Source organism: Ptychodera flava, chromosome 11, assembly GCF_041260155.1.
Source record: "Ptychodera flava strain L36383 chromosome 11, AS_Pfla_20210202, whole genome shotgun sequence".
NCBI classification, from domain to species: Eukaryota; Metazoa; Hemichordata; class Enteropneusta; family Ptychoderidae; genus Ptychodera; species Ptychodera flava.
In genome coordinates, this window is record NC_091938.1 from 13539083 (window position 1) to 13565696 (window position 26614).

General features: G+C 35.8%; 1 protein-coding gene across 2 annotated transcripts in view; it reads right to left on the reverse strand.

Moving 5' to 3' along the window:
- LOC139143545 (uro-adherence factor A-like) overlaps positions 1-26614 on the reverse strand; it is a 119284-nt gene that overhangs the window by 76639 nt on the left and 16031 nt on the right. The window contains exon 2 of one of the 2 annotated variants that reach the window (XM_070713974.1): positions 24557-24673. The exons of the other annotated variant lie outside the window; for it this stretch is intronic. The gene's annotated coding sequence lies outside the window, so the exon portion shown is untranslated. The remainder of the gene's footprint in view (positions 1-24556; positions 24674-26614) is intronic. 2 annotated transcript variants of the gene reach the window in all.

A 26614-nucleotide genomic window follows, 5' to 3' on the forward strand; every position in this document is an offset into this window, starting at 1 on the left:
TTATTGGTGCAAACATTTTAGGCAAAAATTTTGTCAATTTAAAATTTGACTTTGGCTCTGATTACGCCATGAACTATAACTCTGATTACAACACAGCGAACATAAATGTTACTTCAGTACTGTTAAATAATACAAATGGCTGTCATGTACATATGAACTTCAATCTTTGGTGTCCTGAAGTTCTGCAACTGACTACTGGACCAGAGTGAATACGTTTATCATGCCATGTAGGTTTGTGGCATTTAGATGAAAATTTTATAGAGTTTCCCTTCCATATATGGTATCCAAAAATTTATGAGAAATATGAAATACCATGGTATGCCTCCATGAACATTTCAAAGCCACTTTCTGAATTGCATTTAAGTCAGTAAAAATGCCAAAAGATATTGCTAGCTGAAACTTGACAAAATATTTTATAAAATCATTATATCCTCTGATGAAAGTCAAAATAAATGTTCAGTACAGTCATATCTCACTCATAATGACGACTTTTCCTGAGTATTTTCTGTTCACATATATTTTCTAGATATCTGATTTGGACAAAACAGATTACGAGTTGAACTTTTCAAAATATTCAATGTCAATCAAAGATGGCCTCCATGACCTTTCTCTCTCCACATGTAAATTAGTTAGCAGAGAAATGAGACGGAAGGGTCAAAGGTTAAGTTTCACATTCAAAGACGATATTGAATCGGAGACAGAGCAATTATTTTTGGCGAGTTGAGCTACGTGTATGTAATCTATTGTAACTGTCTCTGCAGCTGGTCCATCTTTGCAAACAATGATTCAAGATGGATGAATATCTGTAAATACAGTCGGGCAGGGAAATTTATATGTTTTACAACACAAAGATAATTAGCTAGACACGTATGAAGTCAGGCAATTAGCAACATCTGCTGAATATCTAACAGTCACAATGCCGTACAGAAAATGTGAAAATGTACATCTAAGGGCATAATATGAACCACTTTGTCTTGGTGACAATGTCAAATGGATCTAACAATATCAGTGACAATGTTGGATGAAAATGAAAAAAGGAAATATGACAGTGGAGCAAATAAATAATTTACAAACTGCAAAAGTATAACTATGATGATAAGATGGGGTAATATGAAGTAAATGCAATACAAGTATGCAGCAATGACACTTAATTGGGAAGTTGAAGATTTAAACAATTTTCAACAAATTTTTAGCCAGACTGAATATAAATAACCAAGGAAAAAAGGTTTATTATCAAACTGTGCAAAAATAATACACAAGTTCAAAGTCAGCACAAATTGTGCCTTTCAGTACAAAATGACCTTGAGAGAACCCTCTGAAGACCTGATCTCAGGTGGTGTGATAAGGTTTTCTACCGAAAAGCAGTAGTTGATTGCTTGTCCCAGTATTAAAATGTTGCCGCTACATAAGGGAATGAATTAAAGCCATGTACTATAGCAAAACTAAACTGGTCACATAATTGCAAGACATCTCCATGCAAAATTTTTTTCTTCACATCTCTACGCACAAATTTTTTTCTTCAATGTCCTGAATGCAGACACTCCTCCATTGTTCAGGGTCTCACTTCTTCTGAAATGCTAACCTACGGTTCAACATTATAATCAATACGGATTCAACAAAAAAACAGTTTTAAATATAGACCCTCTCACTTAAGACCCTCACTTTAGCATATACTTGGCACAATTCACCGAATGTCAGCAGAGGTTACATGTGCACAGCGCCCTCAAGAGACTTCGGATAGAGAGAGACATCAAACGCACGCTGAGGGATTACTTTTCGCTGACACTTTACACACTAAAGACCCACATGTCCTGCCTACCCAGTGCTCCATCTGACAAGCCACCAACAGTGAACACACTTGTCAAAATCAATATCTCACCATTGGCAGAGTGAAGTTTTGCTGAGAAAGTGAGCCAACATCTCTTTGAATTCCACGCATGTGTATGCGTATATTAACAGCCGACTACGGCTCAGATTAGCAGAAAATTGGACGGACGACCGGTACACGCATGACATTTTCAATTGCAAATCTCGGTAATTGACTAAATTTTCATGCCATTTGAAGAGGACGGTGAAAAACACATGTCATCAAATACTGGCTTCTTCACGTCAAAATAAAGGCACAGCATTCAAGGAACTGCCTTGCACTCTGATGAATAAACATCTTGCAGACAGACACATTTCATCGTACACCAAATATAATGCCATTGAATCTGTGTTTTTCTCAGCACACACAAAACCATTCTTCGGCATGGGCATTTGCATAGTTCATTCACTCTGATATATGGGCATGATAATGACTTGATTACAAGCAAATGAGTGAACCCTTTAACCACAATGGTTTGGCCCAAAGCCATAGTTATCACTGGTGAGTGCAGACACTTCTACAGGGAATTGGGGTGAACAGCTTAAAGGGACATTAGCTGTAACTTTTGACTAATTTTTCACTACTCTGTTTCAATGTATCAACTACAGAATTTTACTATAATTCGATCATCATGACCAATGCCCAGTGTCCTGCTTGCCAACACAGCCTGTATATGTGAAATGGCCATTGTTATTGTTGATAAATGTATTCTAGTCCGGACCTGAATACAAAATTTAAACAATAACAATGCAGATTATATTCATATGGTATATTTATGAGCTAAATATTAGAAATTTCTTCATGGTTCAGGGATTCAAACCAGAAACTGCAGATGATACACAGAACAAACAAAATTTTAAAAAATGACCAAAGTTACAGCTAATGGATCTTTAAACTGCAAAATTGAAAATGTTTTTCAACCTGAGTTAACTTCCCTATGACAAACATTGAGATCTGCTACCCTATTTTAATACATGGTTTTTCATGAACAAGTACACAAAAACTACAAAATAAGAGTTTTCATTATAGAACTAAATCTCTATTGAAGTAGAGCCTACAAAGTTAGCCGGCAAAAATTCCACCAAACACAAAATTCCACATTAGGTATTAATCATAATACCTACCGATTAGAAGGGTGTCTACTACTTGAGCTAAAATATGTTATCACAGTTTTCACCTTTGAGGAATTCCCGATCCCCAGTTATTACATAAAGCCGTCTATCATTATTACACCGATAAGCGTCTTTTCTTCTTTTTTTTCAATCTTGTGCGCTGTGAATCGTATTAGCAACGGTAAAGTCAAACATCTGCAACTACTTACATCGCACAGCTGACCTGTGATAATTTTGCAAAATTTTTTGTCATATTCCTTTTGATTAAGCACTTTTGTCTTTAAACATTTCCGCATTTTATCTCTCAAATAATCTTGCTATGGATTGGCTCCTCATATCTTTTTTCCTGTTGGACTCAACCATTTCTGAAATGGGGGTGGACACACTGAAGAGGGACACAGCTTCTTGCATTAGGTATGCAATGTTTCCATGTCATTTTTCCCCAGGTAAACATCAAGTATGTCTGGAATCTAAACTAATGACTAGAAATTTTATTTCAAAAGAAGCCCCTGACAAGTCTTATAGAATTCTATTTGCCTTCAGCTTCACACCCTTCAAGTTAGCATTTCACACATTCAACCGTCACACGGCAATTTCTATTGAGTTTTAATTTTTAATATCCTGCACTTATATGAAAATTTCTGGATGAGTGAGCGAATAAATTCACAATTTCCAAACCAGCCTGACTCCAATTGACAGTGTTTTTGCTCAGAGCAGTAAGCTGGTAAATTCTACCAGGGTTCTCAAATCAATTTTTTCACCGGGGATCTCTTCGGTACATCAAGGTATTCAAATCAGGCGGGGCAGCTGCAGCGTTGCCATAGCTTCAAAATGATCTTATGGAGTGCACAATGTATGATTTATGAATATTCACTGATGATAATAAGTCATTACCATAAGCTTTGCATAATCCTTTTCCTCTTTCAAGTTTATGATTCTTAATTACCAGACTGAACTTCGTCGTGGGTATGCCAAATTAAAACATTACCTAACATTATTATACAAGATAAAATAATTTTATCAGGACACACCTAATGTACATAATATCTTCATACTTGGGAAGGAAAATAATACTAGTCACCGGCACTCATGGGCTGGGTAGTTCTACATTGACAATCTATTGTGTATTCGGTGCACTCGAAAGCCTGCCGTACATGAGAGAAATTTGTTGAGCAAAATTTCATCTGAGGCTGTTCGCTCAGTCATTTTACTCTCTCGTAAGCGGGCGATTTTTTTGTGAATAGTTTGCATTTTGTGCCGTTGAGAAAATATTTGATGTGTTTGGTATTTTTTCCTCGTGAGGAAAACCCACCATGTGTGGCAGAGAAAGTGATTTTCTTCATGTCTTTTTTACTAATGTGGGTATGTAGAAATCACTTGACAGTATAAATGACTGCCAATAGCATTGATAACAGTCATCGTTGATGACACAGTCCCCGCTTGTCCATTTTGTTATAATCTTTGGTGTCTAGGTAGCTGTGGAATGTCATTGATGCAACGGGTGCATCAGGCCTGTGACTTGCATAATAAAGTAATCTGAGGAACGTTCAATAAAAGACTCATCTCTGCCGGTGTTGACCACTAAAGGAACTTTTGATTACATCACACATAACGATGCCCTCACTGCCTCTAGTGTCATGACAGCACATACTATACACATGGTTTGGTGGAATTTTCGAAATGGTATGGGATCGGGTATGTTGTTGTAATCAGCCATTTTGGATCATATAATGAAACAAATTAATGTGCACAAGAATGCAGCCATATCACGTTTAAACAAACTCAGTCCATTGAAGGACAGTGACCTATGTTTATAAATTTGAAATCAAATGGCTGTCTATTGACCATATGGATCGTAGCACAAAATAAGTAGACATGCATAAGTATGCCATAGTACTTTATCTTTGTACCAAGTCTCAACAACATTGGACAAGGAATATTTGCATATGATTAAGCCTCAAAGACATGAAAAATCCAAAAATGACAATCTGGCAGCCATATTGGAACATGTCACGAAGTAAATTGACATGTATACATGTATGTGTGCCATAGTGCTTGATCTTTGTGCCAAGTTTGGACAAAATGGGTTTAATGACCTTTGAATTATGCTTCAAAGACATGTAAAATTCCAATAAAATGGCAGTTCTGCAGCCATATTGGATCCTATCGCAAGGTTAATTGATACATGCATATGTATGCCATAGTGCTTTGCCTTTGTGCCAAGTTTGAACAAAATCAGTTCAAGGATGTTTGAGTTATGGTTAAGAGACATGAGAAAATTGCAAAAAATGGACGCCTGTCGACCATATTGAATCATATCATAAAATAAAGTGGCGTTCATATGAAGGGCATAATGTTTTGCTTTTGTGCCAAATTTGAACAGAATCGGTTCAAGGATGTCTGAGTTATGGTCCAAAGACATGAAAAATCGCAACAAAATGGCTGCCTCACGCCCATATTGGATCGTATCGCAAAATAATTTTACATGCACATGAAGGCCATAGTGTTATGCCTTTGTGCCAAGTTTTAACAGAATCTGTTCAAGGATGTCTGCGTTATGATCCAAAAACATGAAAGATCCCAATAAAATGGCCGCCTCACGCCCATATTGGATCGTATCGCAATATAATTTGACAAGCATATGTAGGCCATAGTGTTATGCCTTTGTGCAAAGTTTGAACAGAATCGGTTCAAGGATATTTGAGTTATGGTTCAAAGACATGAAAAAATTGCAAACAAAATGGCCGCCTCGCGGCCATGTTGGATCGTATCGCAAAATAATTTGACATGCACATGTAGGCCATAGTGTTATGCCTTTGTGCCAAGGTTGAACAGAATATGTTCAAGGATGTCTGAGTTATGGTCCAAAGACATGAAAAATCGCAACAAAATGGCCGCCTCGCGCCCATATTGGATCGTATCGTGATATAATTTGACATGGATATGAAGCCATAGTGTTATGCCTTTGTGCCAAGTTTGAACAGAATATGTTCAAGGATGTTTGAGTTATGGTCCAAAGACATGAAAAATCGCAACAAAATTGCTGCCTCGCGGCCATATTGGATCGTATCACAAATAAATCGACGTGCATCTGTAGGTCATAGTGCTATGCCTTTGTACCGAGTTTGAACGAAATTGGTTCAGCAGTGTCTGAGAAACTGTTGATGACGGACGGACGGACGGACAGACGGACGGACAGACGGACGGACGGACGACGCACAGACGGGACCCAATCTATAAGTCCCCGCCGGACTTCGCCCGCGGGGACTAACAATTATTTCTGTGTGGATCTTCATGCTGGCTGATTGAGAATGCATGTGTATTAACAAGCAAATGAACTGAGTGTAAAGATACATGGCAGACAAGATAAGTAGCAGAAACACTCAGTGGCTTTTTGATGGACCTCGATTTTTACTCGCTTTTCCAAGTTCTGTCCCAATTTCTCCAAGAGCATGATCTTTTTTGTTATTGTTCTCAAAGTTTGGAAACCTTTCAATCATATAGCACCAGATAATTGAACCAATTATCCACTGATTTATCCTCAAAGACTGCATCATTTATATATCCACTGTGATTCCCATGAGAGGGGGGAGGGGCTGTTATCATACAATAAGGACAAGATGCATCATTTGTCAAATCAATACAGCCATGTGGTGAACTTTGGCTGATCAGAATGAGTTCCATAAACTGAAACTCAGGGCATAGAAGTGTTTGGCTTAATAATTCATTGCAAAGTATATAATTTATAGCGTATTTAGCGTAGATAATGACCAAAAAATATACAACTCGGTCAAAACTTCAAACTAAGTACAAAAATACCCTAAAGCCACCATCTGTTTGTGCAGAATGAAATCACCAAGTTACCTTGAACCGATGAATGTACTTTACTTGCAAATATAACTCTGCTTCCCTGTACAATAGTCCAGTCTTATTACTTCAGTGATAAGAATGAGCTACTAGTCTGAGAATAGTAATCACTGAACAGATTAAACGCTGGGGCTCACAAAGTTGCAAACATTGCACAGGGCATTTTGGGTAAACAGTTTCAGCAGTACCTAAGGGTTTCTGTATTGGTACACCATTTTGACATTTCTGCGACGTGACTCACACAGCTATTTGATCATATTAAAGCGTGTAGCTTAAATTTGCTTGAAGGTGACGCGAGAAATTTAAGAGAGAAAACATAAATTTGATGGCACTTTTATCCAAGGCTGTTTTTTGGGGGAACGTGTTAGATGTTACGCGTATATAATTTGAAATTGCTTTTTCATTACACTGAATACAACCTGGCTACTTTTAAAGGCGAGAAGTTGCATTTCAGATTCAGAATCGGACTAAATACTTCAAGAACCCTGACAAATGAAGCAAAAACAGAGTAATTTCCCTGGTTGACAGTCATGTAACTTTTGAGCTATTAGCTATACAACATGTAATTTTTCTGCCACATAGAAGCTTCAAGGATGCAAAATTTGAGATTCCCAGCTCACTTGCATATTTATAATCTTCCTCTTGGCAAATTGTAAGCGATATGTAGTGGTTTTTTTTCGCTGTCACAGCACTGACTCACAGACAGCAATGACTTGAAAAAATGCCCGCAAAATAGATCAATACATGCAGGTGGTTTGGCAAGCCTCAGTAAAAAAAATTGTGCAAGTTCACAAAAGCCTCAGTGGGGTTTATTAGAAGTGATCTGTGCATTGATGCTGATATTCTGTGATATGGAAGAAAGAATATCACATTCTCCGCCGTGTACGTAAGGTGCCTTTAAAAGCAGACGCTTCCACGCTAAGTAGGTTGTGTGTCACCTCTGACATACTCTTGCTGTACATGAATACGCAAAGCTTCCTTTACCGGAGTACACTTTGATCAAATATTGGAAAATTTTCTCTGATCATGTTACAGCAAAGGCTCTGTACCATGAGAGGGAGTTCCGTTGGGCGGTTCTGTAAATGGCAAATGCGATACACCTATTACGTGATAGATTCCCTTTAACACAATATTCCCAGACACTTTTATGGCCTTGCCGTCAGTACAAAGAACCTGTAATTCACCGACTTTCAGATTGATTCTTCTAACTGTATTATTGAACACTGGGTTGTACATGCCTTGCAATTTCATTTTCTCACCGCGGGGCTGTCATCTGAAACATCTCAAATCCACTCAGATGTTGTCCATTTTATTAATCCCTCAAAAATTTTCAAATACATATCTTAGATGTGTAATTGATGAAACGTTTATGAGTTTTTGCTCAAAGTTGGAGTCCAACGTACATCATTACGACAAAAATACCAGACAAACAACCAAAACCACTCTCCTCTCCATTACATATACCGTATGTGCTACATCTTCAGTAAACTGAAAAAAAAAATCTTCACAAATCTTCACAAAGAGAGCATATTCCTAAAAAGATTTTAAAATTAACTGTGATAATGTATATATTCAGGAGATTTACCCACTCAAAATATTTCATCGAACAAGATACACAAATTCATAAGCTTTAGGACATGATGCAGTTTGCAATGAATAGATTATCATTATAACTGAAGAATGATACAGTTACTGGTTGGAAGGCAAAAGTTTATATTATTTGACAGTTTCATTTTGGATTAATAGCCGTGATCTTCTTCTGAGAAAGACATCCATAATTGTTGAACAGCAAATCACTCTATCGTACGTGATCATCACGTATGCAGAATGTATAAACCTTTGACGCAATAAATGGACAGAATTTCAAATCAAGTCTGATAATATAATATCATGCCAAACACAGCTGAGGGGCAGAGAATTGTCCATCAGAATTAACAACATCAGACCATTCACAAATATGTTTTCAACGTAATTTAAAAGAAACATTAAAACAGCTTCACTTGGATGGTACATGTAGCTAAATTCTGCCAAAAGTAAATTTGCTTAATCAATCGACCAATAGCGTCCATTCAGTGTCCTGTTTCTTGAAAGTGCCGGAGGTGGGTATTTTTAGATTTTAGATCAATATTGCTTCCAATAAAGTTGTGTCAGATTCAGTTTGGAGTTCATACCAGGTTTCTATAAACTGGTTTCGTTTTCAATAGCAATGGTTTATATGCCATATTTCACGATAAAATCTTTGATTCAATCCAATAATTTCTCTTTTGTCTGCATAATCTTGGTGACCAAAGCCTGGCCTGAACTTTTTTCCAGGATTTTCCTCGTAGATCACTCTCAATGTGTGATCAGTAACTTTTGTAGGCAGTGCCTGCATTTTTTGTACGGGAAGTACAACAACTAGTACCTGGGATTCATATTCACACTTCTGAATGAAATGGCTACTAACAGAAAATCAGTATTTCTCAGTTGACTGTTCTTGATGTAAACACTACAGGAGAACTGCCTTTCAGTGTCAAGTACTTATTGTATTTTACTATGAAGGTCAAAGTCATGAAATTACAAATACAGTATCACCAACTAAATGCAGTCATTTGGCATCTTAAGACGGTTATCTGTGTTTTCCCTTCATGACAGGATTAACCAGAACTTACAAAACATAAAAGTATATATGTTTTCACATTTTGTGCTTCACACTTTTTTAAACAAAAATTGAGGCACGATTTTATGCCCTATGCAATATTGCTTAGTACAAGCACACTAATGCCTATTTTGTAACTGCATACATAATGTAATATACATGTAACATACAACCCAGCTGACTGGCACTTTCATTTAGTGGAAACAGTATTTGCGTAATGTAAACAGCAGTAAGTCAAAATTAATGATGTATGTATCAGAAAAGTAACAGGCAAGTATTGCTACTCAGACAAAATAATGTTTTAACTGTGTGGAGCAGTTCCAATAAACAGCTGTAATTGGTCATTTTGGCAGTTCCCTAGCAACAGGAAACCTTTGAACCCAAATTTCCATAAAATTTAAATAGGCCATTGGCAGTGAATTGGGTAAATTTCTTTGAAATGAGAGGTATTTTCTATTTGAATGCTTTAAAGGACTCAAGGATAAAATCTCATTACCATTATTTTAAACTTTAATGAGGCATACTGATTCTTTGCATTAAATTTTGATGAGGAATACAATTTCTGTACGATCTGTAATTGCCCAAATGACCCAAATTGAGAACTGAATGCCAAAGAAACAAGAAAACAGTAATTTTGAAAACAGCCTCAATTGGTGATCACAATAAATTTTACAATGAGGGAAATAAAACTGCAGCAGTATCGCCAATAAATGGATTTCATTGAACACAGGAAGTCACCTCTGAGTTTTATGATTTGCGGGATATTTTCGGCAGAAATAATGAGTCCCTCAGAAGGATAAATCAAACCTTCCGGGCATTAACCCCCCAATATCAATGTGTTATAGTATGAACACAATGTTTTCACCCTGTGTGGTTGGACCATATACAGATAAACAGGGTGGGATAGTTTCAGAATTGGGTGAAGGTCTTAGCAAATGTTTGAGTAGACAGGTAAAGTTGGAGGATAAGGGTTTTATGGGATGAGACAGTTTCAGAACTTGAAATGAAGTTCACTATTTCTACCGAACTCTAGAAGGAAGATTCATACCACATAAATGTCATAATTCTGGAAGATTGCTTTAATCGCAGAGCCGGTGGTAACAATTTTAGCTCAGTACCATTTCTCTCTGAATTGATCAAACTTTACATTGCTCGGTGATATCTTTCGCTTCATCATGTTTGACGTAAAGATGCTGAAGTGGTTACCATGGCAGAAAGGCCAGAAACTCACAGCTACAGGCAACGTAAGTGTATAATTACGTCAAAGCTGGATGGACATTTTGTGTGATCAGATTATAGATACAGAACAAGATTGGACTATTTGCGTTCGAGGAGAAACATTCTTTGGAGTCTTCAATTACTGGAAATTTTTTTCAGCTGTCAATGCAATCTCATCAAGTTTGTTCTTCTCTTGCTGGAGCAAAATGTAGTTTTTGCGATACAACTGCATTTAAAAATACGGCAATTTCATGATTCCATGAATTGTTTCCAAAAATAAAAAATACCTACTATGCCTATAGCCATGCAAAATGCTATAATTGTACGGTTTTTCATCTCCCCAGACACTGCACTTGACTGAGCATTTCTAGCAAACACCAACGTGACATTTCAAGAATTAGTGTACTTGTGTGTGGTTCCACTTCACAGCCTGCCATGGCTGACGCAAAGTACTAAGACAAACACGTGAGCCTGAAAATTCATAATGTCACAAATTGCACGGCTCTCAAAAATTAACTCTCTCAGTCTATATAAGAAACGGTACTGTGTTTTAATTCATGGGCAAACAATGAACGTGACACATTCTTTGCAAACATTTGTTTTCAGCTTTCTTAAAATAGAAAATGTATGCGCTAATTTTACTCTGCAGAATTGATTCGATATAACAGGAATTCAGCAGCTCAATACGACTTAATAAAAAGTGGCAAAATTTGAGTTCTTGTGCAGGAAATAATTTTTCAAGTACTTCGTCGTTTTTTTTTTCCTGTTTTCCAAGAGTAAATTACAGCATGATGAATGTGGGAGTTTCATGTACTTTTACTGATGTTGTTACCATGACAACAAACGAGCAGTGAGAGGCTACACTGCTGTAATGTTTCCTCAGAACTCAAGATCATCACTGGTTATGGTTGACCTCAGTTTATAACGATCAAATGCTACGTCCACTTGTACAAGATTTATTACCGAGAGCTGCATGTACAAAAGGAAACATCCTTTCATACGCAGACTTTTCGTGCAAGTCAAAAAAATTGCCTGACACTCCAGATTTCAACATCTCAATGAGTTGAGTTCACAAGGAATCTAGAACACAAAATAGAATTTGTAAAAATGTCTTGAAAGTTTAAAATTGCACAAACTTTCCATCCAACAGATATCACTGCATATTTCTAAATAAATATGGATCGACATGTTTCAAAAACATATGACAGGGTAATTTTATTGGCTTGCCATTCCTTCCTCATGAAAGCAGTATACTCTCAGCAATGTGACCTCAAAATTAGGTCATTTCTCAACTTTCTGAGTCATTTTCCTTATTTCCATAATTTTTTTCAGCCATCCTGTACCAGCACTGCAAAGATGTATGCATCAAGTTTCTTTAGACAGATACGGTACATGTCAAGTTCTTTTAGCCAGAGATAACTTTTTTGACTCAGCGGAACATCACTTTGGCTTGAGACTGCTTCAGGAAAATTTTCCATAATTCTTAAAATTTCAGATTTTCTCACCAGTGACTGTCTTTATATGAGTCTTCAAGGCAGTTGGCATTTACTCAATACTGCACTTTGTTACCGAGCTATTGTGCTAAGAACAGTAAACATCTGTATACCACAAAATGGGGATGGCAGGATACAGCGACATAGGTGTAAGTAATTACTGAGTATATCCATGAGTGACAACCATTTTTGAGCGCTGTTTTCTCCCGCCAAAATTTTAGTGCAAAATTTTACAAATTTTTACGAATTTTTCTGTATTTTTTGATAATTTTGGACCAAATGGATATCACGTTTCATTGGCTACAGTTTTTTCTCAAAATTTTGGCAAAAATCTGAGAAAAATTGACAGGGGTTTATTTTATGTAGGGGACAAAAATAGACTTTTGCACTCAAAGGATTACGGCAGAATGTGCCTTGGGGACATATACTTGGACTCTATAATTCTTTCAATACTTTTCCAGTCTTCTACTTGTTGGGGCTCATTTCAATAAAGCCCTTCGAAAAAGAAAACATTAATCTTAATTTTATCAAAAATTTTGCTTTCCCAATTGAATTAACATAGGGATGGTACCATTTTAAATGTCAAATACTGGTAAATGTTAAGTAATTTGTTTTAGTACCAACTTTAAATGGTGATCAAATTTTTTGTCGTTCTTGATTTGGTAAGAGAATGGTTGAAAGTTTCACTGACAAAAGATTCAGCAAAAATTTAAGTCCTTCATTTTTCGAGGTTCATACTATCCAAAAGAGCCAGGAGTAGGAACTTTTTCATCTGTTTCTTTTTTTGATGTCAACTACAGTTTCTTATTCTACTTGCCAAAGCATGTTGAGATGCACAGTACGGAGCCTGTCAACTCAGTCTGTACGTGTGTAGATTGCATTGTTATAATTGCTGACAAATGAATTCTTGTCCGAGTAGAATTCAAATGTAAATAAATAACAGTACATTTTACATGTACAGATGCTGTGTTGACAAGCTAAATGATGTGACAATTAACATGTTATGGGAGTAGAACAAGAACTTACAATTGATATAGAACAGCTTAAAACTGAAAAAATCATCAAAATTTATTACAGCTATCAGACCCCTTTCCTACCCATTCTTTGGTATGACCTATTGTTCTCACTGGAATCATTAAACTCTGTGATAGAGAATAGGGGATGACAGGGGTGCGGGAACTTCAAGGAAGCGGCTTGGAAAGGCAAGAAACCGATCATACAGGTTGTTTTCCACTTCAGTAATTCTTACCACTGTAACACATCAAATTAACATAAAATCATGAGAGACAGCAGTCGCCGGCCTTGCCACAGTCAGTTCATCACTACAGAATCCTCCTACGCTTTTTTAATGGACCATAAAAAAGGAGTAAAAAAAATTGCCAACAGGTAAAATTGCAATTTTTTGGAGGATTTAGAACTGTAATGAAAGCGTGAGTCATGCTGTATTCTCCTTGGAATAGACCTAGATGCTAAAGTATATTTACTTATAAACCTTTACGTAAAACCCTTGGTCACATACACAATCAGATTTTATTGCAAAACATCAAGAGTCCTAAAGTGTATTAACACTGGTCATGAAATTATATATTTTATATTCACTTTATTATCAATATTCATAATTTTGTCATAAGATGAAAATGTATTTATTGAGGTGTCTATGAAGATTCTGTAGGGACTCTTACGATATCGCCTCCTTACACATTTTTCTGTAACCACACCTCCTGCTCCAACAAATATGTCACCGAAGGGGGATAGCAACTTCGCTAAATTTCATCAAAGCTGAAATCTATGAAGTGCTTAAGGAGAGAACGTGACAATTTCAGTTATACAGGCAGGAAAGTCACCTTCATAATCAAATCTGGTCAATTAGTTTGGTTTCTTCTGCCGGTTTGTACCAGTAAAATTGTTGTGAGCACATTTGACGTGTTCTCAGCTCATATATGACGTGTAAGCCAGCCTCATTCCTGCCTTTTTAATTTCCTTTAAACAATTCAGAAGCCAAACTTGCATCACTAAGCGATTAATACAAGTCAGAAAATGCACGGCCTTGAAAGTTCACTTTCATTATTTTCAGCATATGGTATTTAGAAAAGACAAAAATACTGTTCTCAGTGTAATGCAATGGAACACTTTGTCGAATTCAAAGACGTGAAGTGCACTGACAATGCAGAACACATATATCAAATCAAATCAAATCAAACATTTACTATTGTATTGAGTTTGCATATTATATATGGACTGGAAATGTTGAACATCATCTCACCAGTATAAATGTCTCCTGGACACAAGAATTTTGTCAAAATGTATTTTGTCTGTCAGTAGGGTTGGTGGTATATTTTGTTGACATAGCTTTCCATGATGATATGATATGATATGATATGATATGATATGATATGATATGATATGTTTTCCATGCAGCTCCTTCGTTACCTGGCTGAGTAAGAGATGTTTAATAAAATCCAACGATAAAAATTTTCATCTTTTTTCCATACAGGGTGAAACTGGAAACTACATATGCAAACTACAGATGCAAAACCAAGTATGTGTCACCGAGTAAAAACTGAATACTTGCTTATTTAAAATTTGAACGACATCAAGTAACAGAAATTTCATCAGCTGGCCAGAATCGTATTGCAGCTGTATCGTGTGTTTTTTTTGTACTGAAAGCTTGTCAGTCCCTTGAGTAGCAAGGGAGAGTGTATCCATGATGCCTCTGGATTTTCCCATTTATTGATTAAAATCCATTTTCAATCCTCAAAATTACCCTTTTGAGGTGCTTTGAAAAATAATCAGCACCTGCAGGCATCATATATACTCCTGACTCACATTTTTTTTTTAAATTCAAAAGCATACCATATATTAATTTTCAATCGGATAGAGATAACAAACATGGCTGACTACACACAGGGATGAGACAAATAATGCATATTTATGAGTAAATTACTGCAACTTTTGAGCCACCATCTTTCATTTATCAAAATTTGGCGCCACCGAGGCTTCTCAAGGAAACACCTACCCTAAACCTGTGCATATTGCATGTTAATTGTAGTAATGACGAGTCAGGCTATTTCAAGTTTTGAAATTTGTTGGAATGAAACACCTTGACTGAGGGCCAACTTTATTACCATGGTTCACAATAAAATGCAACGATGATTGGTGACTAATGCTGCTTTTAAATGGAAATTCAATTATGTGGACGTAATTAGGACATACTTCCACAGCTGAAAATGAGTTTTCATTTGAATGACAAAGAGATCTGACTGCGATCAATGTTGTGGTTTTTGTCATTGGTAAGCTATGGCTTATTTCTTGGCTTCTAATGCATTACAGATCATGTAGTGAGTGCCTGTGTATTTACATACACTAGATTCCAGCGAGATTTGATAAATTTTGAAGCTATTTAATCATATGCATGCTTGGTGTATATATGAAATCCCAACTCAGATGAATGACCGAAAATAAAATGTGTCAATTTTGTGACTCTGGAGTTTTGATGAGCCTTGTCTGAAAACCAAAAAACTTAAATGAAAGCTTTTTTCCTGTCTCCGATTATAGCTAGGGCTCAGTTCTCAATTGCAAAACTGAAACCTGAGCCAACACTGAAGAAATTTACAAATTAGCACAATCCTAGGGGGTCTCATTCAAACATTACACTTTGTCTACTTAGTCCAAGTGTATTTACATATTCCTTGCAGTTTTGATCCTACTGATAACAATTTTTCAGTATTCATACTAGCATGTTTGACATATATTTGACACAGAATATGTTCGGGCTGAGCATAAAATACATCAATTTTTTAAAGTTAGGATCTGTGATGACCCCAGTATGTAAACAAAAACTTGAATGGGAGTGGCCAGTGGAGGTATGTAATGGATGAGGGCACTGAGGGATATGATGTCATCATAGTCATGAAAATCTACAGCAGGAACACCTGAAGGAAAACAAACAAAAGCTATAATTAAAGACATCAAAATGGATATTTATGACAGGTGTCTCAATACCCATTCTGGCTTAGACACCAAGTTCTGTTGAAATTTCCCACCAGCTGGCATGTTAAAAAACGCACTTGGTTTATATGACTCACAGCAAAATCATGTGACCTGATTAATTTACGGGAATCAATTAATTAATTTCCGCCACTAATTATGATGGACTATTTAGTTTTATCTACATGCGTCTCATGGCATCTAGCCTAGTACGATTTGAAACTACATCATTTAAGTAATAGGATCATAAGTGCCTTCAAATCGGCATGGAAGACAATTTTATGCTAGCTGTCAAGTGCTGCATACAGACAACCAGTGAGGACACACAGACACTTGCCAATAAAATATGTACACATCATAGTGCATGAGAAAAAACACTTTCTGAATAAAATGACTGTTTTCATTCTGTCTTAAAGTAGTGAAGGCCTAAAACTGAATCGTTTAACCCTTTGAGTGCCAACATCAATTTTTCTCCCCTTTACAAAATATATCCCAGTCAGTTTTTCTCAGATATTTGCCAAAGTCTTGATAACAAACTGTAGCCAATAAAATATGATGTCCATTTGATCCAAAATTATCAAAAAATTTCAGAAAAATTCATAAAAATTGGCCAAATGTGTCAGTAAAATTTTGGAGGGAAAAATTACAGCACTCAAAGGGTTAAACACTGCTCAAATATTCCTCAAGGAAAAATTAAACTATTCTCTTTCAAAATCAATATCAAACTCAGGCGGGTGTCTACCTGAAAAGTTCGGTACTCTAGCATGGAGAAACCATCTGATAAAATTTACCAACATTTGAAATGCAAAATGGCCGCTATCTCTAAAATTTTAATGCCAATATTTGAAGCTCAAAATGACTGCTCTCTCTTCTGGGAACGATTAAATTATGTTTTAACAGAACCATTAAGACAGTGAAAAGTTCATTCACACCACAGGCCTCGAATGACTCCACACAAGTAGCTAACCAACACAGTATTGGAAAATTCTGTGTCCAAATACCTGTTCCCCAGGTGCATGCTACCTTAATACTCTGAGTGTTTTAGGATAATAATCGCCAAATCCTGGGCACACAGTCCATGTAGCCGACAATGAGATGCAAATGATATGCGGTCAAGGTCTCCTCAACTAACTTCAGCTGGTTTTTCACTTTCTACTATTTTTATAGTATTTTTTACAAAGGTACAGACTTATTCTACCTGCAACTTAAAACTGACGGTGATTTTGTAGCTCATTCTTCACTATTTTTAATAGTTTTTGGTAGCCGGTAACACTCACTTCGTGTTCGTGTCGGCTACATGGACGATCTGCCAAATCCTGATTATCGGTTTTCCTTCACTATGGTAATGACCTTTCTTTGAACTTGCAATGTCATGCGTGATCTTATACAATGGAGGAGGAAAAAGCATCAGATGCATTAATTGGATTAAACACACAAACCCTTCACATTTCATTAATTCATAAAGCGAGCGTTGCACTACAACATGCTCCCAATTTTGCAAATATAGCTTCCATTAATTCATTCCACAACATTTGACAGAATCATCATTTTGAACTTCTTAACCACTGCAGCCAAAGTATCAACTTGTTTGGATTACCCAAAAAGTGCAACATCTGAAATGTTAAATTTCTGAATAAAATTACGAATTTAAATTAGTTATTTGCACACAGAATGCAGATTGGTCATTGCCATGGATGCACTTCAGCTCACACTCTGTTCAATATCACAGCGACTATCTCACCGAAAATTCACTCTGTCGACAAAAGTTAAGATGACAGTTATTGTAATCTCTCTTCATAACATCATAAATTTTCCTTGTTCAAGCAGACAGAAATGATATTTTGTTTGAAAAGGTGAAGCAAGACAAAAGAATACTGGATACAGTATTTTGTACTCATTAACAGAAACCTAGGGAGTCATAAATGTATAGGGTATGGGATAGATTACATTACCGATAGCTACAGACCCCCTAGAAAACCTTTTTAGTTCACGTCTACAGGATTGTCCACACCAATCTTCACTTATGCCAAGGGTGAACAGCATGTAATTTGCTTTCACATGAAAAATGTATGCGAGCTTGCAAAGCAATAAATGGTTCAAGGTGAAATTTATACATTTCATCAATGTTTCAAGATCATGTATATTGATAATCTCATTTTTACTGGGGGGAGCTAGGTCATTTACTTTTGTGAATGTGGCATCTGGAATTAAATTCTGTTCCGGCCAAGGGTACACGATCCCTTGTGAAACGTAATTTCAGTGGGAAGGGCATTGACTTTCAGTTAAATGGCACTGTGGCCACCAAGGAAGTAACCGCCTATGCTGGGACTGTCATGGTTCATGTAACTACTCCTATACGTCAGCTGAAATTGGAAAATTCAGGTTCAAAAACACATAAAATGCCACCTTACTAACAAGTACATAGACTTTTGTGATGAATTTGCATGCAATTTGTATTTGACGATATGACTACATGTACATGCCTATTTCCCTGCTGACGAAATCCAATCAGGAAAAGAAAAACGTGAACAGAGTAGCAACTGTTTTCAGCATTCACAGATTGATATTGCGGTGAATAGTTTGCACAAAATATCATCTCATGTGTAATTTGAGAGGCATTAGTTGCCCTGTTATCAAGTAAATGCCCTGATCATTTTGTTGTCTTTCAGTTACCTTGCCCTATTACATGATGTTTACCAGATACATGACAAAAAAATACCGCAATTATACGGTGTCGCTCAATTTGATCAGAATTGGTACATACCAAAGAACAACAATAAGTGTAATTTCTATCTGTTCAGTGCAGGAAAATTATACGTTGATGTTATGACAATTTCTGCACAGTACAACCAGAAAAACAACAAGAAATATTTAAACCAGAAAATTAAGAATGACAAAAGTAAATAAGGTCTGAAACTTTAGGTACTGAAGGTCAACTTTAGCAACCATGCATAGCAGAGAATCTTTCTACCATGTACAAAAAATAGACATCCATGGTTTCAGCAGATCTGTCAATATGTCACAGTTAATAAACAATGACAGGAAAATGACCAATTAGCTGTTTCAGTTACTGCTACCACTCCCAAACATAATAGGTACCCTGCATACAAATAGGTTAAAGGTCAAAATCCTCTTATTCAGATGTGTGGGCTGATTCAGTTCACTGCCACCACTCCTGCACACTTGCAGTATTTCCCTTTTTCTTACCTCATTTGCACATTTTGACACTGATGTGTTCATTTGAACAAATTCACATCTGAACCCCTACATCTACCTGCACACCAAATACTGAGACGGTAGCTTTGGCGGTATGAGAGCCTTTGTGTGTGACGGACATACATCCGCACATACATACCCACAAATATATAGACATACAGACGCCACTCAGACTCATCATAAACATGTAAGCTCTTTTTGGTCTTTATATATAAAACCAAATATGATCGAGCTAAAAATTATGTCTGAATGTCAGAGATATAAAAGAGGATAAATCAATAACACAGTTTTATGTATGCTACAATTTAACAAAAAAAACAAACATTTTTCCAATGTTGGATGATACATCAGGCACTTGTAAATGTTAATTTTGTCGGTGTCAAGTAGAATTCTGCAGAACACAGGGTTATGAAAGATGAATTCACACAATATGAATTCACACATTATTACAGATTCAAGATATTACTATCATCACTCAATTTTACCAATATACAGGGACTTGAGTTGCAAACTTATTGAATGCTTTCATTAATTTTATTTCATAAAACAATTGCAACTCCTGCTTCTTCTTATAGTCTGTTGAAAAGCAAAGAAACAACTTTGCCTATCCAATACATTGAGTATATGGGTTAATTGTCAATTGTTGAATTTTTAGTTCACACTAAAATCCAATGGTAATTCATAACAGTGGATAATGCACAGTTTTTTGACATAGGATAGAAATGGACCCTATAACCCAGAGACATAACAAAAATACTGGAAAAAGACCAAAAAAGACATGAAAACAATACAGCTGAATAAGTGTAGTTTCACAAAAGAGTAGAATCCTGACATTGGCTCTAGCTGCCCTTGAATTATGAACTTCATAAGCAGCGAGCCGTCAAAACTCTTAAGATTTTCAAACTCTTTTCAGTCAGTTTGAGAACTCCTTGGCGTTTCCCTGAGTCAGTCTAATACTACTACACTTAACCTGCAAAATTTCCTTCAGTGTGAATGAAAATCAAGCCATACTCACAGAAATTCTTACATGTAAGGTATGGACTAGAATTTCTCAAGAGAAAAAATAATATATTAGAGTCTGGTGAAGTAACACCAGCAGGTTGGCAGGCAGTAAAAATGTCACAGAAAAGCAAACACTGCACTGGCACTGTAAACTCAAATAATTCATAGAAGCATTTATGATAGAAAACCTGTTCACTTACACTAAGTAACTTCTTTATTTACTAACACTGTTTAACTTCAAGAAAATGTTCTCTAGACTTCTACCATTAAACAAAATCAACAATTTGTGTGTGTGTTCCGTTATTACTCTGATCATGAACTTGGCAAATAGAGTGAAAGAGTAGAATTGTGAATTTGCATATTTTTAGCTTTCCTTGTTCAGATGGCTGCCATGCAACCAAGTAAATGTGTGAATGTATTTAACTGAAGGACCTATGCGGGTGTGATAAATGATAAAATTACATATTTATTGCATTGCCTATCCTTATTTGAACATGTTTGCAAATTTTTTATCATCTTCAGTGTTAAAGGTAGTGTGCACCTGGAAATAAAAAAAATTTCATTTTTGCTCAAAATGTCTTCACGGAAACTTTAAATCATTCCCTTTCAAAATCAAGACAAAATCTGGGGTCACTTTGCAAATTTTGGCACTTGAGATACAAATAAATTAATATTTACTGACACTTGAAATAAAAATGGCCGCCATACCTGTTTTACCTCTATTTGGAAAAACAAAATTTTTGATTTTCACAAAGATAAGAGGGTAGAAACTATATTTACTTCACCATCTTTAAAATGAGTCTACTCAAATGGAAGATCAGATAAGCATAATTGTGAAAATATTCCAAAAATTTGAAGGTGCAAACACCTTATCTGTCCCCATCTGCACTAATGAATTAAAACTATAACAAAATGTATTCAAGCACTGCATACTGGTCCATACATCAAGTTATGAGTGCTCTTATAAAACTGCATAGACTAACAGTTCATGACCACAAACCAGTACTTTTGCATTCAACTGTTAAATTTTGCTCTTGCAGACTAGTTATGTCATAAGAACCACACATATTACCAATATAATATTTTCATGAGTTGTAATTATTCTACAAGCAGTAAGCTACATGGATGTGACCAATATACAGTACAATCATTTATACAGGGGCCAGCATGCATGAACACTATTTATCTGGTTCCAAAACTTGTTATCACTGCTCTCCAAATGTCACTGCAACACAGGTGACAAATTACACATACCTGGTCATCAAAAAAGACATATTAGGAACTATCAGTTGCTTCTTTTAGTGTACAGCTAGCAAAACTATTCATTTGGCGATTAAATTTTCTTTTTTGGCATATTTTTTAATATTCTGACTTGAATTTACAAAGAAATTGTGCTCGTCGTAGTAAACATAACTACGATAAAACTGAAACTTCCAAGTTGGATCTACTCCAAGTATCACATTAATTTGATAACGACGCCATTCCCGCATCATTATCTACGATGATACTGCTTCTACATCATAATCCTTTCGTGATGAATTATGCTTTTTAGACTGAAAAGGTAAAACGGGTATGATATACTGTCACAATTACGAAGAGGAGGATAAAATGAAATGCCAAAAGCATTGCCGATGAAAAAAAAATAGTAGAAAGGATGAAAATTAATCATAACAAAATTGCTGTACTTTGTGTAAAACGTGATAATTCTCATCCTCAGTGAAAAATATTCACGTATTTACAGAACTTGATGTGTCCTGAAGCTTCTACTTGTGTCCGTCTCTTTCATCACATCATCAAAAATTTAAAAAGACTGAATTGCAAAATATTGCCACTTGACTCCCCTGCTATTTCGATAATGCCAGAGGTGAACAATGTTGAAAAGACCTACAACAAACCTAAACTAAATAATGTATCATGCCAAACCACAAACAGATCAATATAATTAATGATCATTTATGCACAATAAATAGAAACACAAGTTGGCAATTTTTTCCACTTTTGTACACGGTAAGAATAGTTGGCCAATTTCAAGAAATGAGGAAGATCGCACAACGAGTGCAATGCAATTATAGAGTACGTCCTTCTATTTCACTTCAAGTACCACTATATTTAAAAGAAATGGCCGCAGAAATTAAAATTTCTTGAGAAAATGCATCTAGCAGTACTAGTTTCTCTTTGATCTTCACAACAATGAAACAAGATGGCAGGAATCTAAATTAAAAAGCACATATTTTACACTCTGTGTAGCAATTGCTGAAAAGAATCGCCTGATTCACAGACAAGAAGGGGTTCTTGATGACACAGGTAAGTTCTTCAAGTACTGAACAGACATGACCTTGCCCTTTTATTTGAAAAGAGACGAGAGATTCACACCAGAGATTGCTGTAAGGATATTTAACAGTGACGTATCAATGATTTTTTTAAAAAATGAACACTTGGGTAGTTGCTTTAAACTCATTTTCAAATGTTGCGATAAGAAGACCCTGAACAAAACCCTTTTATAAGCAGAGTAAAGACATCACTTGGTCAACCGTATGTGAAAAATTGTATGAATTCGATTCTTTACCTGTAGCTTGAACAGAATATATACACCATATGGCAAATCCTGTTTTATGACATTTTAAAACAGCAAGCAGCACATTTCCTGAACCTTAAGTTTATTTCACATTACTTCCTGTGGATGCTGCAAGTGTTTCAGACATTCAGACATACACACATTTCAGCTGTTATATTCTGTCGCAGTTCTTTGCCAAAATTCCGGTCCATTGTGTCAGACGACACATACACTGAGAGACACACAGACATCCACTCAATGATGTGCTCATGAAAATTGAAATAGTCAAAGCTTCAGATCACTACACTCACATATACATTGAATATACCAGTACAGACAGCTAACACATGTAGAATTAACTTACTGATCTTCCACAAAAATTTGAAAATATGACCTTACATTTTCACAAAAAGAATATTTAGTAAGGTCAGCAGAAACTGATGAGACAAAAGCTCCTTTATCTTTGGCAAAGAATAGATGAAAAGCCACCGAATTTTGAATGCTATATTGATAACACAGCAAAAACATTTCTGTTAAGTATCTGTGCTATTAGACTGGCACAAAGAGAAGAACAGATCACAGAATGGCATCTGTAGGGAATATGCACAACAGCGACGATCTGACCTCCAGGTTGGAGAAAACCATGGCAAAAAGCATGAATATCCCCATAGAGAAATGCTTCAATGATGCACATTTGCATGCGCTGCGAGCGAGACAGCTGTATTCATGCTGGAGCAGATATGAATTATAGGTAGAAAATATTGCTCCGGAGAACATTGATGTCACCTCTCCTTCGTATCTTGGTCTTGTTTCAAGTGTTTAACATAATCGTACATGATCATCTACAGAGCATGAAGCATGTCACGTTTTTCGAAAATCTCCGCTTTACAACCTGTTCTTTTTATCAAAAAATTAGACATCAGAAGTGAGAGGTAGTATCTTGCAACTTGTGTCATCATTGATGATATATGATCTCGTATTAGCTTTCTGGCTGTGAGGAAATAATATGAAGGACCTACTGAGATTTTTTGCTATTGCTGTAGGAAAGTAACGCACACATGGCTGAAATTTGTGTGATATTTGAGCATAACTTCCTCTGTACCTTCAGGAAATTTCTCTTTCCTAATAAAATCATTTTTCAATCACTGCATGCATGATCGAAAATGCTTACTTGTGCTGCGATATCATGTAATATCATACATATAAAGACCGTCAGCAAAATAAAACACTCCTCAACGGAAATTAAAAGACAACGGATATTAAAGACATAAACAAATGCTTTCTGTGATTCATTGCAGTGAATTAAAATATTGCGCCGTGGTGAGTCCATGTTAGCTGTTGGCATATTGGCATGTTAGGTAAGCAAGAGAGAAGTGCATTGTGGGTAATGAAGTGCACTGTGGGTACATACCAGTTTTACAGCGCAGTCTGTAACAGTTGCGATAAAACACAAAATTGCAAGAAAATCTGCCACAGAGAAATTAATTCGGTGAAATTCAGACCAATTTAAGTTAGAACAATCAGTCTGACGACATAAAGATGAATTTAGCTCAATTAATACAAAAGAAGGTAAGAGATGTGAGTGTGCTAGATAATACCTACTTGACTGCATGCATAACGAGACAGTGCAGTGAAAGATGAGCCGATCAGTGTGCCAGACAATTAATTATCCATGCGTGCACTCAATTCTGAGCCCAATCCTTGACTCCCATCATCAACCTCAACATAGAAAAGAAAAAGAAAAACAGACAGAGAAATGAAAACATGCAAAATGAATCGTAATAATAATAATTATGCATCATATCATGTTAAAGAATGCCAAAACCTGAAAAACATCTCTTTGTAAAATCTCTTAAACATCTTACCTCATACTGAGGTTCAAACCTTTCACTTTGCAATTATGCAGGGTACAAGGAAATCAAGAAAACAAGATGTAGTCCGTGGGCTAGAGGGGTCTACGTGCATCCCCCCCACAGGATAACAAACCTGTATTTTTCAGAACCCTTGGGACCCCTAGAATACGAAATGGAATTTTAACAGAAAAATATAGGGACGCAATAGCTGTTATGGTCATGTTTTGAAGGGTACCGCAAAATCACGATTTTCCAAGCCAAATGCATTTTCGTCAAATCTGTCTTCTTGTAAGTCATGTGCTGAGCTCATTTTTGAACATAACCTGGCTTGTTTGGTATCATTAGAAAGGGAATTTATTCTTCTTTAAGATGACATATTGCATTATGCAATATCTTCTACAGTTTTTGTCAAATATAACCAAAACTTACCCCTTACCCCAAAATTTAACATTACAAATTACAGAAAATCTCAAATTCTACCAATATTTTAGCTAGGCAAAATAAAAAATGCAATGCTTTGTCTGAAATCTGTTTTATTTGATACAGGGACATGTCAGAATTATGAAATAGACTTTTACAGAAAAAATATTGGGAATCTACATCTGTAACAGTCATATTTTGAAGGGTACCGCAAAATAATAGTGTTGCAGATTTGCATGCATTTTTGTTAAATCTGTCTTCCTATAAGTTATCTGCTGAGCTTGTTTTTGAATATAACCTGGCTTGTCAGGTATCATTAGAAAGATAATTTACTAATCTTTAGAATGACATATTGTAACATGCAATATCTTGTATAGTTTTCATGATATATAACCAAAACTTACCCCATACCCCAAAGTTTACATTGAAAATTTCAGTCATAGCTAAAACCAAATTCTACCAATGTTTTAGCTAGAAACAAAAAATCTGGCCGTTTTTGCTATTAAATCTATTTTATTTGGTACAGGGACATGTCAGAATTATGAAATAGACTTTTAACAGAAAAAATATTGGGAATCTACATCTGTAACAGTCATATTTTGAAGGGTACCGCAAAATCACAGTGTAGCAGATTTGCATGCATTTTTGTTAAATCTGTCTTCCTATAAGTTATCTACTGAGCTTGTTTTTGAATATAACCTGGCTTGTCAGATATCATTAGAAAGATAATTTACTAATCTTTAGAATGACATATTGTAATATGCAATATGTTATATAGTTTTCATGATATATAACCAAACTTACCCCATACCCCAAAGTTTACATTGAAAATTTCAGTCATAGCTAAAACCAAATTCTACAATTGTTTAAGCTTGACACCAAAAATCTGGCCGTTTTTACTATTAAATCTATTTTATTTGGTACAGGGACATGTCAGAATTATGAAATAGACTTTAATAGAAAAAATATTGGGAATCTACATCGTAACAGTCATATTTTGAAGGGTACCGCAAAATCACAGTGTAGCAGATTTGCATGCATTTTTGTTAAATCTGTCTTCCTATAAGTTATCTACTGAGCTTGTTTTTGAATATAACCTGGCTTGTCAGATATCATTAGAAAGATAATTTACTAATCTTTAGAATGACATATTGTAACATGCAATATGTTATATAGTTTTCATGATATATAACCAAAACTTACCCCATACCCCAAAGTTTACATTGAAAATTTCAGTCATAGCTAAAACCAAATTCTACAATTGTTTAAGCTTGACACCAAAAATCTGGCCGTTTTTACTATTAAATCTATTTTATTTGGTACAGGGACATGTCAGAATTATGAAATAGACTTTTAACAGAAAAAATATTAGGAATCTACAGCTGTA